Genomic DNA, 12,211 nt, shown 5'->3' with positions numbered 1-12,211 from the left:
AAACACTTCTGTGTTGATGTTAGAAAGGACACATTTATCATTAGGTGTTTGTCACTAAATGTATTTGTAGCAAACTCGGCCATGGGAAACATATTTTCAAAGAACTAGAAGTCCTGCAGTGGAGTCCCAACAGAAAGTCGGGAAAAACAGATAGAGGAAAAACAACACTGGAAATATGCATGACTTACATGCTTTAAAGATTCACCCCAAGGGGACGGGGGGGTATCATTTTACTGGTGTGATCTGGTACTAAAGGTCTGGCAACAAAGGGCTAGGAACAACCTCAGTGGTGGCCCTCACATGAGCATGCGTGTTTGCTTGTCCAGGCTTATTCATAGTCTACTGGAGAACTGAACTAGGGTCACAAAGTGGTGCCAGGAGGTGGTACCAGATGATCTAGACAAATCCTGAGAGCCTGCCTGGTTGGATGGGATAACAGTTTGCTGTTTTACAGGAGGTTTACTCCTATAAAAGGTGTGACTGAATAAACAGTACTCAGCTTTAGAGAAGCTGGGATGGTCAATAACCTTGTTATTGCAAAGGAGAGAAAGCAAAGCCGTGGAAGTTGCACTAATTACTCCTGCTATATCCTGGCACATTTCAGAAGACCACATGCTGGAAGGCAGCAAATGCAAGTTGCTGCCCCACTAAGCTCACCAGAGTACAGCCAGAGGTCTAAGTACCAACGAATATGCCTAAGGAGATAAGAAAAGGGTGAGAAATGCACTTAAACCAGAAACTGGTATCAAGATCTGCCACAAAGGTTACATGACTCTGGAAACATTTTGCCTTCACAATGTTCAGAGTAAGACATACCTATATTAGGGATTATGAAGATCAGCATTTCTGGACTGCTTCCTGAAATGGTAACCAGTAGAATTGCAAGGCTTGAAGACAAAGGTAAAATCAAAGGTAAAATGTAATAGTTCTTAAATGACTAAAACTCCTGTCACTGCTGTTTTCAGTCTGGGGGGTTCATGCTGCATTAAACCAGTTGCTATAGCTGTAAAAAACCAAACAAGCTTATGTAAAATACAAACAAGCTTTGAACACTCAGCGGCCGTCATAAGGTCCAAAATAGATGCGGCAGACCTAAATAAAATTAGCTGAGCTAAATACAACTAGAAAGCAATTGTTCAGAGTTTAGCTAGGTGCATATCAGTTAGATCATCTCCAAAAGACAAGATAGTTGATGTTTTTGAAGTAAAAGAGAAGTTATTTAGGGAATAAGAGAGGAAATAATGTTAGGGAAGAGAAACAGGCTGTTTGTTGCCTATGGAACAGAGAGGTTAATGAGGAGGTATGTTATGATATGCCATAAAACCAGTAAGGCTATTGAGTCCATGGTTTGATCTCAGACTAAAGAAGAGCTCATGTGTCCAAAAGTTTGTTTACTTCCTCCTACTAAATCATCTGATCTAGTAAAAGACCTCTGCCTACAAATTCTATTTCTTATGTCCTGCTCTACTGTCCATGGTCATGTTTCACTATCACCTGTGTCATACTTAAGTAGGTGGAATTCCACAGCTCCCTCCCTGTTACTCTGCAACCAACACTAAAACTCTCTTCATACCAACCATGATTAACTCTGAAAGTATATTTGGACACTGAGGTCTTTGAAAGATATGATGAACAATTACAAGACAAGCATTATACAGATGTCCCTCTCAGAGTTCTTTAATATGAGCAGATTTTAAAAAGCTAGATTAAAAATTTAAAGAAGCCTACTGTAATCTATAGCTTCTGGTCCTGTCCATCTCATTTATCATCTTTATAGTTTAATGACCACATTCTCCGGCATGACTCTGCAGTGCATAAGAGCTGTCCTACTGATTATCTGACATCTCCCAATCCTTTCTCCTATCACAGATGCTCCAAATCGATACTCCTGCTGCTGTCTCACTTCTTGATCCTCTTCACTTCTTATCTGGACCAATGCACATCTTTGATATGTCTTAACTCTCCAAGTTCAGTTAAGAAACAATACAAAACTGAAGAAAAACAGCGTATAAATGGTAAGCATTAGGAAAATGCAGCACACTCTCCTTCATTTCTATTACTCCAGAACAAAATTCTGTTGGCCCCAATACAAATAATCACAAAAAGGTCTTATTAAAGATTTGCATAGAATATTTGAAGCCTGCCAGTGGTCTAAATATACCTAAAATGCTAGAAGGAAAATGCACATTAATTTCAGTGAAGCTACAGATGTTAAATGTTCCCGGGCTGAAGGAGATACTGGATCCAAAATATTCTCTACTATGCTTTTCATAATTGTTACTGGCTTCATAAAGAGAGGTTTACTCTCTGCTGTACCTTTTCCTAAATGAAGCACATTTCCTCAACATATATTCACATAAGTGATACTGTGCTTTATCCAAATGGGCCTCCTGAACATAAGCCATATCAATGTTAAGTGCTTAATAACTACAGGCTAAATCCTATGACCTCTCAGCTGGACCATTATACCCATTAAACATCTAAATAAAACAATTTTCAACTTATGTAAAAGTGGGGTGGTTTGTTTTGTTTTTTTTTTTAAGCAATAATCATGTCACAAATTATTCTGTATTATAGCTTTTATAAAAGATATAAAAAATTTATTTAGATGAAAAATAATGGCTGGGAACTCCTACCTACAAAATTTGTATGTGTTGTAGCAGGGAAGGTAGCAATAAAATCCAGAAACTTCATAGCAGTCATCCCTCTGTGATCTAAAATATTCAGAACATCCTTAATGCTTTATAAGAAGAACTTATAGGACCCCTCAAATAACAAAAAGGATGCCTTAAGCCTTTCCTGAAGCACTAAAACTATCACTTTAAGCAGGGCTTCTTCAGAAGATACTGGGGAACACAGAATGGGAAGGATCCATAGCCTATACTTAGCACTGGCAAAATGTTAAAGTTAACATTAATATAGAGTTCACTTCATAAGATGTTATAGTCAGAAGCCTTGCAGGGCTTCTAAATGTCTGACATATTTATGGAAAAAAAAATATGGCCACAAAAATATTCCTGAAAAACTCTGTGGTTTAAAACCCACTCAAACCCACCTGCTTCAGATCTTAAGTGCCAGCCACAACAGCTATATCAGTGTAAACTGCTGTAACAAACTGACCTTCATAGGCAATGGGCTGCATCAAATTATAAACAGTCGCCAGAAAAAGCATCAGAAAGAAGCAAATGAAGCTTAGGCCTTCTTATTATGGCAATTGTCGCTTTTAAAACAAACAACCAAGTGTCTGTTCGTCCCCAATTAGTACTAGCTATAATCAAATTTGTCTTCCTAATGTAAAGAATGCAGGGCATGGGTAATGCGATTGCTGTTGCCCAGCCCAGTGAACAGAACTGCTGCATCTGCACTGTGAACAATCTGGAAGCTGTGGGGAAACATTGCTGAAAATCCTGATTAAAAGAAAAAAAAACAATGAAGAAATAACCAGACTGTACAGTGAGAAATGCATGAGGTGTTGTTTCAATGTTTGCAAAGGATAAATAATGCTATGGTCTGTGTGAACTATGCAGCTAGAAAATCATCACTGAGCCATGCCTGATATATGGGGACCAATACATACGAGAAGGCATTGTCAAACTAATTATGTCCAGCTTCCTCATATAGCCCCAAAATATTTTTAAGGAATCCACTTCATATGGCATATACTGCAAGGTAGCTATATCTGACAGTTATTTTTACTATGACAGAGAATAAACTTAAGGATCGTCCTTTTAACATGGGGATATTTACTTTGAGTGATACACCTGAGATAGCAAACATACCCGGCACAGCCAGCATGGATGCTGTGAATACGACAGAGCAAGAAGTTGTTTTCTGCAGACTTTCAACAGAAAAACAATCATCCATCTCTTAAGTGGAATTTACAGCACTACAGCACATATCAATCACTGTGAACGAGGAATTCATAAGGCTGACTCAGTTAGCGCTCCTTTAACTGTTCACCAGACACATTTCTATTTATGTCCAGCCTAAGCATTTTTCAGCACTGTGACAAGACCTCTGTCCTTCAGCATGTATGATATGGATTTTAGCAGAGAGATGAAGTTTAACACCTATAGACCATTTTGCACTGTGATGGTGTCATGGTTTAGCCCCAGTCAGCAACTAAACATCACGCAGCTGCTCGCTCACTCCCCCCTGGTGGGACGAGGGAGAGAATCGGAAGAATAAAAGTGAGGTAACTCATGGTTTGAGATAAAGACAGTTTAACAGGTAAAGCAAAAGCTGCGCATGGAAGCAAAGCAAAACAAGGAATTAATTCACTCCTTCCCATGGGCAGGCAGGTGCTCAGCCATCTCCAGGAAAGCAGGGCTCCATCACACGTAACAGTTACTTGGGAAGACAAACGCCATCACTCCAAACGTCCCCCCTTCCTTCTTCTTCCCCCACTTTATGTACTGAGCATGACGTCATATGGTATGGAATATCCCGTTGGTCAGTTGGGGTCAGCTGTCCCGGCTGTGTCCCCTCCCAGTTTCTTGTGCACCCGGCAGAGCACGGGGAGCTGAAAAAATGTCCTTGACCAGTGTAAGTGCTACTTAGCAACAACTAAAACATCTCCACATTATCACCGCTGTTCCCAGCAAAAATCCAAAACATAGCCCCATACGAGCTACTACGAAGAAATTTAACTCTGTCCCAGCTGAAACCAGGACAGATGGTTTTGATAACAAGGTCTTTCCTGCTCAAACCTGAACATCCGAAGATAAAGCTCCACTTAAAGAAGACCTTACTTATTAGCCCTTGAGCACAGTGGCACACTTAGGTCAAGAACCCAGTAATGTGTACCTCGAGGCTCATGGCATTCTCTGATAAGTACAAGACCTTGTCAGCGAGGTCAGGTGGAGAAGCCGTTACACCACAGATCTGTATTGCTGATGTTCTGTGCAGTCCTGAGGAAGTCATGTAAGACCAGTGTTGCCCGAACTGATGGTGTCACGCTGAAACAATTCCTTTAAGATCAATTAAATTGACCTCCCAGGCAATACTGCTGTTGCTTTACACTAGCATAAACTGCAAACTCTCTTCCCATTTAATCTACATAAGCCCTATAATCTTCTTCAGGAAAAATGGATGTGGTAATAGTTGACTGCTCAGAGATGTGGGATTAATGCTTATATAGGTTTTTGACAACTATTAATTGCTGAGCATTATTGTTAATGTATCACTTCTCTAGTAACATTCTAGTCCTAGACGAGGACTCTGGGATTGTCTAGTTTGCAAAGGAGGCAGCTGAGGGGTGACCTCATTGCTCCCTGCAGCTTCCTGAGAGGGGACACGGAGAGGGAGGTGCTGATCTCTCCTCCCTGGGATCCAGGGACAGGGTGCCTGGGAACGGTTCAAAGCTACATCCATCAGGGGAGGATCAGACTGGACATGAGGAACCATTTCTTTACCAGGAAGGTGGCCAAACACTGGAACAGGCTTCCTGGGGAGGTGGTTGACACCCCAAGCCTGTCAGTGCTTAAGAGGCATTTAGACAATGCCGTTAATAACATGCTTTAACATTGTCGGGTTAGCCCTGAAGTGGTCAGGCAGTTGGATCAGCCAGTCCCTTCCCACTGAAATTATTCTATTCTATTCTATTCTATTCTATTCTATTCTATTCTATTCTATTCTATTCTATTCTATTCTATTCTATTCTATTCTATTCCTTTCTATTCTATTCCTTTCTATTCTATTCCTTTCTATTCTATTCCTTTCTTTTCTATTCCTTTCTATTCCTTTCTATTCCTTTCTATTCTATTCCTTTCTATTCTATTCCTTTCTATTCTATTCTAATATTGATGCTATTATTCTTCTTTAGCTATGAAAAGGGTTGAACCATCCGAACTATGATGATACTGAATATGATATGAATCATAGAATCATTAAGGTTGGAAAAGACCTCTAGGATCATCAAGTCCAGCCATCAACCCAACACTACCATGCTTCTTAAACCATGCCCTGAAGTGTCATGTCTACATGTCTTTTAGATACCTCCAAGTATGGTGACTCTACCATCTCTCTGGGCAGCCTGACCACTGCTTCAGTAAAGAAATTATTCCTAATACCCAATCTAAACCTCCCCTGATGCAGCTTGAAGCCATTTCCTCTCATTCTATTGCTAATGACCTGGGAGAAGAGACCAACACCCACCTCACTACACCCTCCTTTCAGGTAGTTGTAGAGAGTGATAAGGTCTCCCCTCAGCCTCCTCTTCTCCAGACTAAACAACCCCAGTTCCCTCAACTTCTCCTCATATGACTTGTTCTCCAGACCCTTCACCAGCTTTGTTGCCCTTCTCCGGACACACTCCAGCAACTCAATGTCCTTGTAGTGAGGGGCCCAAAACTGAACACAGTATTCAAAGTGGCCTCACCAGTGCCAAGTACAGGGGCACCGTCACTGCCCTGCTCCTGCTGGCCACACTATTCCTGATACAAGCCAGGATCCTGTTGGCCACCTTGGCCACCTGGGCACACTGCTGGCTCATGCTCAGCAGGCTGTCAGCCAGCACCCCCAGGTCCTTCTCTGCCGGGCAGCTCTCCAGCCACTCCTCCCCAAGCCTGTAGCGTTGCATGGGGTTGTTGTGACACATGTGCAGGACCCAGCACTTGGCCTTGTTGAACCTCATACAATTGGCCACGGCCCATCGATCCATGATAAGAACTCAAAAGGGAGTAGCTGAATTCACTTAATATTAATTAGAAATGTGATTCCCAGTATATCATCCTGATTTTTTTTTTTCCACATGAGACTAAAGTTAATTACACAGCTTAAACTGAAGGAAGTACTAGTTTGAAATTCAGCATAACCCTGGCATGGAACTAGAGCATTGCTGTAAGTCTGAGTAGCTCGGTGGAGTATTACCACTGTTTCTTGCCAAATCCCTGCTAGAATCTCTACATCTTGAGACCTTTGCATCTCCAGGAATTTTATCATCTATTAGTTTGTTTGTTTGTTTGAAGTATTAAGAGCTTTAGCACTTCCTGTAGTAACAAATGAAATGAGGTACTAAAAGTCTTCTATTCTGGGACAGTTTAAGATTCTGGTCAGCACATCTGTGCAAGTAAGAAACTGTAAGATTGGCTGTTACCTACCGAGGCAGTAGCACCTACAGCTTGGATACATGACTGAGACTCCCCTGTACAAATACAGAGCAAGAGATGGACTTACTGTTTTTAGTCAAGTGGTAAAGAGAGAAAAAAAGGGAAACAAATACAGAGCTGCATTGCTTGCCCTTATCATCACAGCAGATGAGGAGTGGAACTGGGGACATACCCTGACTTTCTGCTCCCAGCCACGTGTCCTAATCAGTAGGTCTCGTGCTTCCCATCCTAAAAGAATCACTAGCAAAGGGGGTGTCGTGGTTTAGCCCCAGTCAGCAACTAAACACCACGCAGCCGCTCGCTCACTCCCCCCTGGTGGGACGAGGGAGAGAATCGGAAGAATAAAAGTGAGGTAACTCATGGTTTGAGATAAAGACAGTTTAACAGGTAAAGCAAAAGCTGCGCATGGAAGCAAAGCAAAACAAGGAATTAATTCACTCCTTCCCATGGGCAGGCAGGTGCTCAGCCATCTCCAGGAAAGCAGGGCTCCATCACACGTAACAGTTACTTGGGAAGACAAACGCCATCACTCCAAATGTCCCCCCTTCCTTCTTCTTCCCCCACTTTATGTACTGAGCATGACGTCATATGGTATGGAATATCCCGTTGGTCAGTTGGGGTCAGCTGTCCCGGCTGTGTCCCCTCCCAGTTTCTTGTGCACCCGGCAGAGCACGGGGAGCTGAAAAAATGTCCTTGACCAGTGTAAGCGCTACTTAGCAACAACTAAAACATCTCCACATTATCACCGCTGTTCCCAGCAAAAATCCAAAACATAGCCCCATACGAGCTACTATGAAGAAATTTAACTCTGTCCAGCTGAAACCAGGACAGGGGGCAGAGAGAGATGGAGTGGAGGGCAAGTTAGGACAAAAATACACGTATGCATGCCTTGGTTAGCCTATTTGCTGAAGAGAAGAGGCTTGTGGAATCATTTGTAAATGATTCTTTGTTCTCCAGTAACATTTAAATCTTTTCATTAAGTTTAAGAAAGCAGAGAGAGGTCTCAGCATTACTATTTTTTAACAGTTTTGTAAAGTCTGATGAGAGAGGTAACTCTTTCTCCAATGAGAAAAAAAGGCTTAGCATCAATTTACTTCTTAAGAGATGCCAGATTATTCATGCAACCAGGAGAAAAGCTTCTATTGTAGCTTTCATTATAGACCACTGAGAATCAAATCAATTATATCGATCAAAAGAAACCGAGACCTACTTGCTTCATTGCTTGTAAGAGTGTTCATTTTATCATGTTAGTTAGAAGAAATCATAAGAATTCCTTAATCCACTAAATGTATGCTCACTGCCATGTGTTAAGTAACACACACCAAGCAAATGCAAGATTTACAGGATAGAGCCTAGCTTTTCAGAAGACTATCATGTTTATGTAACAGGTGGATTTTTTTTTTGCAGGAAACGAGACCAAAGCTGTAACTGGCTCTGGGACAGGCAAAGAGAATGCCCACTAGGAAAGGAAAATGGGAAAGGTTGAAATAAGCTGGAGTGACAGCATAATATTTTGATTATTCAAATAGAAACACCAAAGCCTTTTCAGTCCTATTGGAATAAGTTACATTGTATTGAAATCCTAGCACTTTGAAAAATTTGTGCCAAATTTTAAAATTCTATGCAGACTATTCTCAGCTTCACAGTAAGTTCAAGGGCTTCAAAAAGCAGAGGGCATGACCCAGAACAGGTTTTATCATCAGGGAATTTTATGACAGGACAAGACAGAGAGGGCAGGAGAAAAATAGAATCAAACCTCTTAGTACAGACTTGACAAAATTCACATGGTGTAAATTTGGGGCTGTCCTATGCAGGGACAGGAGTTGGACTCGATGATCCTTGCAGGTCCCTTCCAACTCAGGACATTCTATGATTCTATGAATTGGGCTATATTCTTTTAATATTTTCAGCTATGTAATTCACACCATGGCATTCTCTTGCCTAACCAGACAGATTGCCATTTCAGTTGCAGTGTTGTCAAAAACATGAATTCCAGTACTTTAAACTTGAACCGAATGCATAGAGTTGACCCTTTTTCTGTTTTTCTTCAGATTTTGCAGAGGCAGAAATACTGTTTTATTCTGAAACTTTCCCTACAATGTTTTATTAATTTAATGGTTGGACTCACTGAGCACATTTGCAAAATTATTATATAGCTTAAGTGTAAATGGCTAATTAAGTGCTTTAGAAGTTTACACTTACCACAATCCAGTTACATGGGTAGCAGTTTCTGTTACTGCTATGTAAATCCTAACTATATTTCAAAGCTACTTCTTAGTATTTGGTGTTTCAAAATGTCTTTTTACTTAAGTTATAAACAAGCTCCTACTAAAATAACACTACTACTCAGTCATTAAAAGTAGTAAATTCTATAATCTGCAGTGGTAATTTGACTTCTGTGACATGCATTGTGATGTAATTTTTTAATTGCATGATTACAGGCTCATCTTCCATAGGACTGGCACCTCATTCAGTGTGCCAGTATTCACCTAATGAGCTGCTATACAGCACTTTGTCCATTCTTTCTGAAAGCTGTCTGTCTCTTTATTCAGCAAAATTTATCCCTTCCTCCTCCTCACCAGATTTTTATCAAGTACTACGGTGTGCTGACAAGTAATGCAGTTTCTCTGACTATCTCCCATCCTCATATACTTATCTTTCACCTGGACTTAAATCCTCTTCCATCAAAATTGAAGCCAAATTTTTTTTTTGGCTCAGCTTGTCCCAGGCTTAGATGCTTTCCCATCTTAGCCCTCATCTCATGAGAGCTTGTCCCAAGCATTCCTCTCTTTTTTCCTGGCTTTTTTCCTTCTATCCTCATGTCACATGATCTTTTCTTCCATTTGATCTGGAAGGCAATGGAACACCTGATTATCTCTCAGGTTCTTCCTGTCACTTTTTCCCTCCAGGTTGTGAGGGAGTGTAACCAGTCAGTACAGGGGCACAGATGGATGTGCAATCCAGTCACACAAGGGAACCACAGAATTCACAGCCTGTTCAACCATGAACACCTGAAAAATCTCAAACAAGCATATGCAAGCAGGTGTGTGCATGAGGGTGGGGGGAGCATTTCTCTATCACACTTTCAAGCTTAACACTGACAAATGTAGGGCTTTTGTTTTGATTGTTTTTAACACGGAAGCCAGGAGGAATGATGCTCTTCTGCTTAACTCTAACATAATACAAAGGAGCCGCGGGGGTGGGGGTGAAGGGAGGGCAGTCACCAACAGTGGCTATTCTATTGTTTTCTCTCAAAAACTTGGCAAAGCAACAAGCTACGCACAGCTAAAATGTGCTGGCTAAAAATTTCTCAAAACTTCCATCTGAGACAGACACAAACCATGCCTAACACCATCACAAAGTTTGCCAAAGCCATGGATACCTGAAAAAGGGCCGCATACCAGAAAATACTAGTAATCTCTGCTCACATATAACATTATCAGAATTGACTATAATTATGATTCATGCATTTTTATGCATGTCATGTTTTATAAATTACTGGTATGCTCTAAAAGCTTTTTTTTGTCGTTGGTCAAGGAGCACTTCCCTGATGTTGATATTTTTAACAGTAATTTGATTTTAACACAGGTCTACAAAAATTTTCTCGGCTCAAACATAGTTTCCCATATTGGGGAAATTTGGAGGTGGAATGTTCTTTGCTCATCAGTTTGCATTTGGGGGTTTGCTTAGTTTTTAAATCCTTTCATGACAAAACCCATTGGCCATTTCAGGTTAGAAAGGAATCTCCTTCCAAACAGACTTTCCTCCATTTATTATGGTGAAAAAGCAGGTATGGGTCATTGTCTTGAGGAAGATAATGGACTGCAGAAAAAGACCTGGGTGTCCTGGTAAACAGCAAGCTGAACATGAGCCAGCAATGTGCCCTTGCTGCAAAGAAGGTGCAGGGTGTCCTGGGCTGCATTAGGCACAGTATTGCCAGCAGGTCGAGGAAGGGGATCCTTCCCCTCTACCCAGCACTGGTGAGGCCACACCTGGAAGACTCTGTCCAGTGCTGGGCTCCCCAGTACAAGAGAGGCATATGCTGGAGAGAGTCCAACCAAGGGCCACAAGGATGATGATGGGACAAGAAAGCATCTCTCCTATGAGAAAAGGCTGAGAGAGCTGGGACCGTTCAGCCTGCAGATGAGAAGGCTCGGGGGGATCTCATCAATGGATATAAACACCTGCAGGGAGGGTGCGAAGAGGACGGAGCCAGGCTCTTCCTAGTGGTGCCCAGTGACAGGACCAGAGGCAATGGGCACAGACTGACACACACGCTGTAGGAGGTTCCCTCTGAACATCAGGAAACACTTTGTCGCTGTGAGGGTGACCGAGCACCGGCACAGGCTGCCCAGGGAGGTGGTGGAGTCTCCATCCTTGGAGATGTTCAGAAGCCATCAGGACACGGTCCTGGGCACCCAGCTCTGGGTGGCCCTGCTTGAGCAGGGGGTTTTGGACCAGACGACCCCCAGAGGACCCTTCCAACCTCAGCCAGTCTGTGATTCTTTGGACTAACACATCTCTTCACTTAGGGTGTCTTGTGTATCTATACCCTTCACTACTTGTCATTATTTTCAATTTCTCAGTTTTGACTAGAAGGTAGGGAGTCAAGTGAATAACCTTAATCCTCATCATGCTTTCAAGGTTGATAAAGAAGAGCACAAGAAACTTATTAACACCCTTCCGGTTTTACTGAAAAGGTACAGCTCGCATTTCTTCAGGAACTGAAATTGGGCGATAAAGAAAACTATGTCTAAGTACGGGCATATCTCCTCGTCTCACCTACTGACACACGCTCCCCAGAGGTGCCAAGCATTGCCAACACTACCAGTTACAGTGTCTTAACAGAGGCACGATGGTGTAAGCCTTCAAATGAAAGCACTTGCCTTGCACCTTTTCTAGGGCCCCTCCTGCCACCCCGCAGCGACCACCAGCAAACCACCCGGCGTGCTGCATGCACCAACCGCTGCATTTCAAAGCCCGACAGCAATCCCAGCCGTGCGTGCAGCTGCCTGCATCCAGCCCAGGGCACTCCTCACAGGAACACCATCCTCAGCCGCCATTTTGCAGCAGCATCATGGATGTCTCACCGGTGGCCACAC

At 42.2% G+C, this 12,211-nt stretch overlaps 1 long non-coding RNA gene across 1 annotated transcript in view; it reads right to left on the bottom strand.

Annotated features, from left to right (window-relative positions):
- Positions 1-12,211, bottom strand: part of LOC142059752 (uncharacterized) — a 74,189-nt gene that overhangs the window by 61,638 nt on the left and 340 nt on the right. The gene's annotated exons all lie outside the window — the stretch shown is intronic.

This window comes from Phalacrocorax aristotelis, chromosome 7 (assembly GCF_949628215.1).
Source record: "Phalacrocorax aristotelis chromosome 7, bGulAri2.1, whole genome shotgun sequence".
Classification (NCBI taxonomy): Eukaryota; Metazoa; Chordata; class Aves; order Suliformes; family Phalacrocoracidae; genus Phalacrocorax; species Phalacrocorax aristotelis.
Note: the sequence above shows the minus strand (reverse complement) of the source record. Positions and strands in the feature narration are given on the sequence as shown.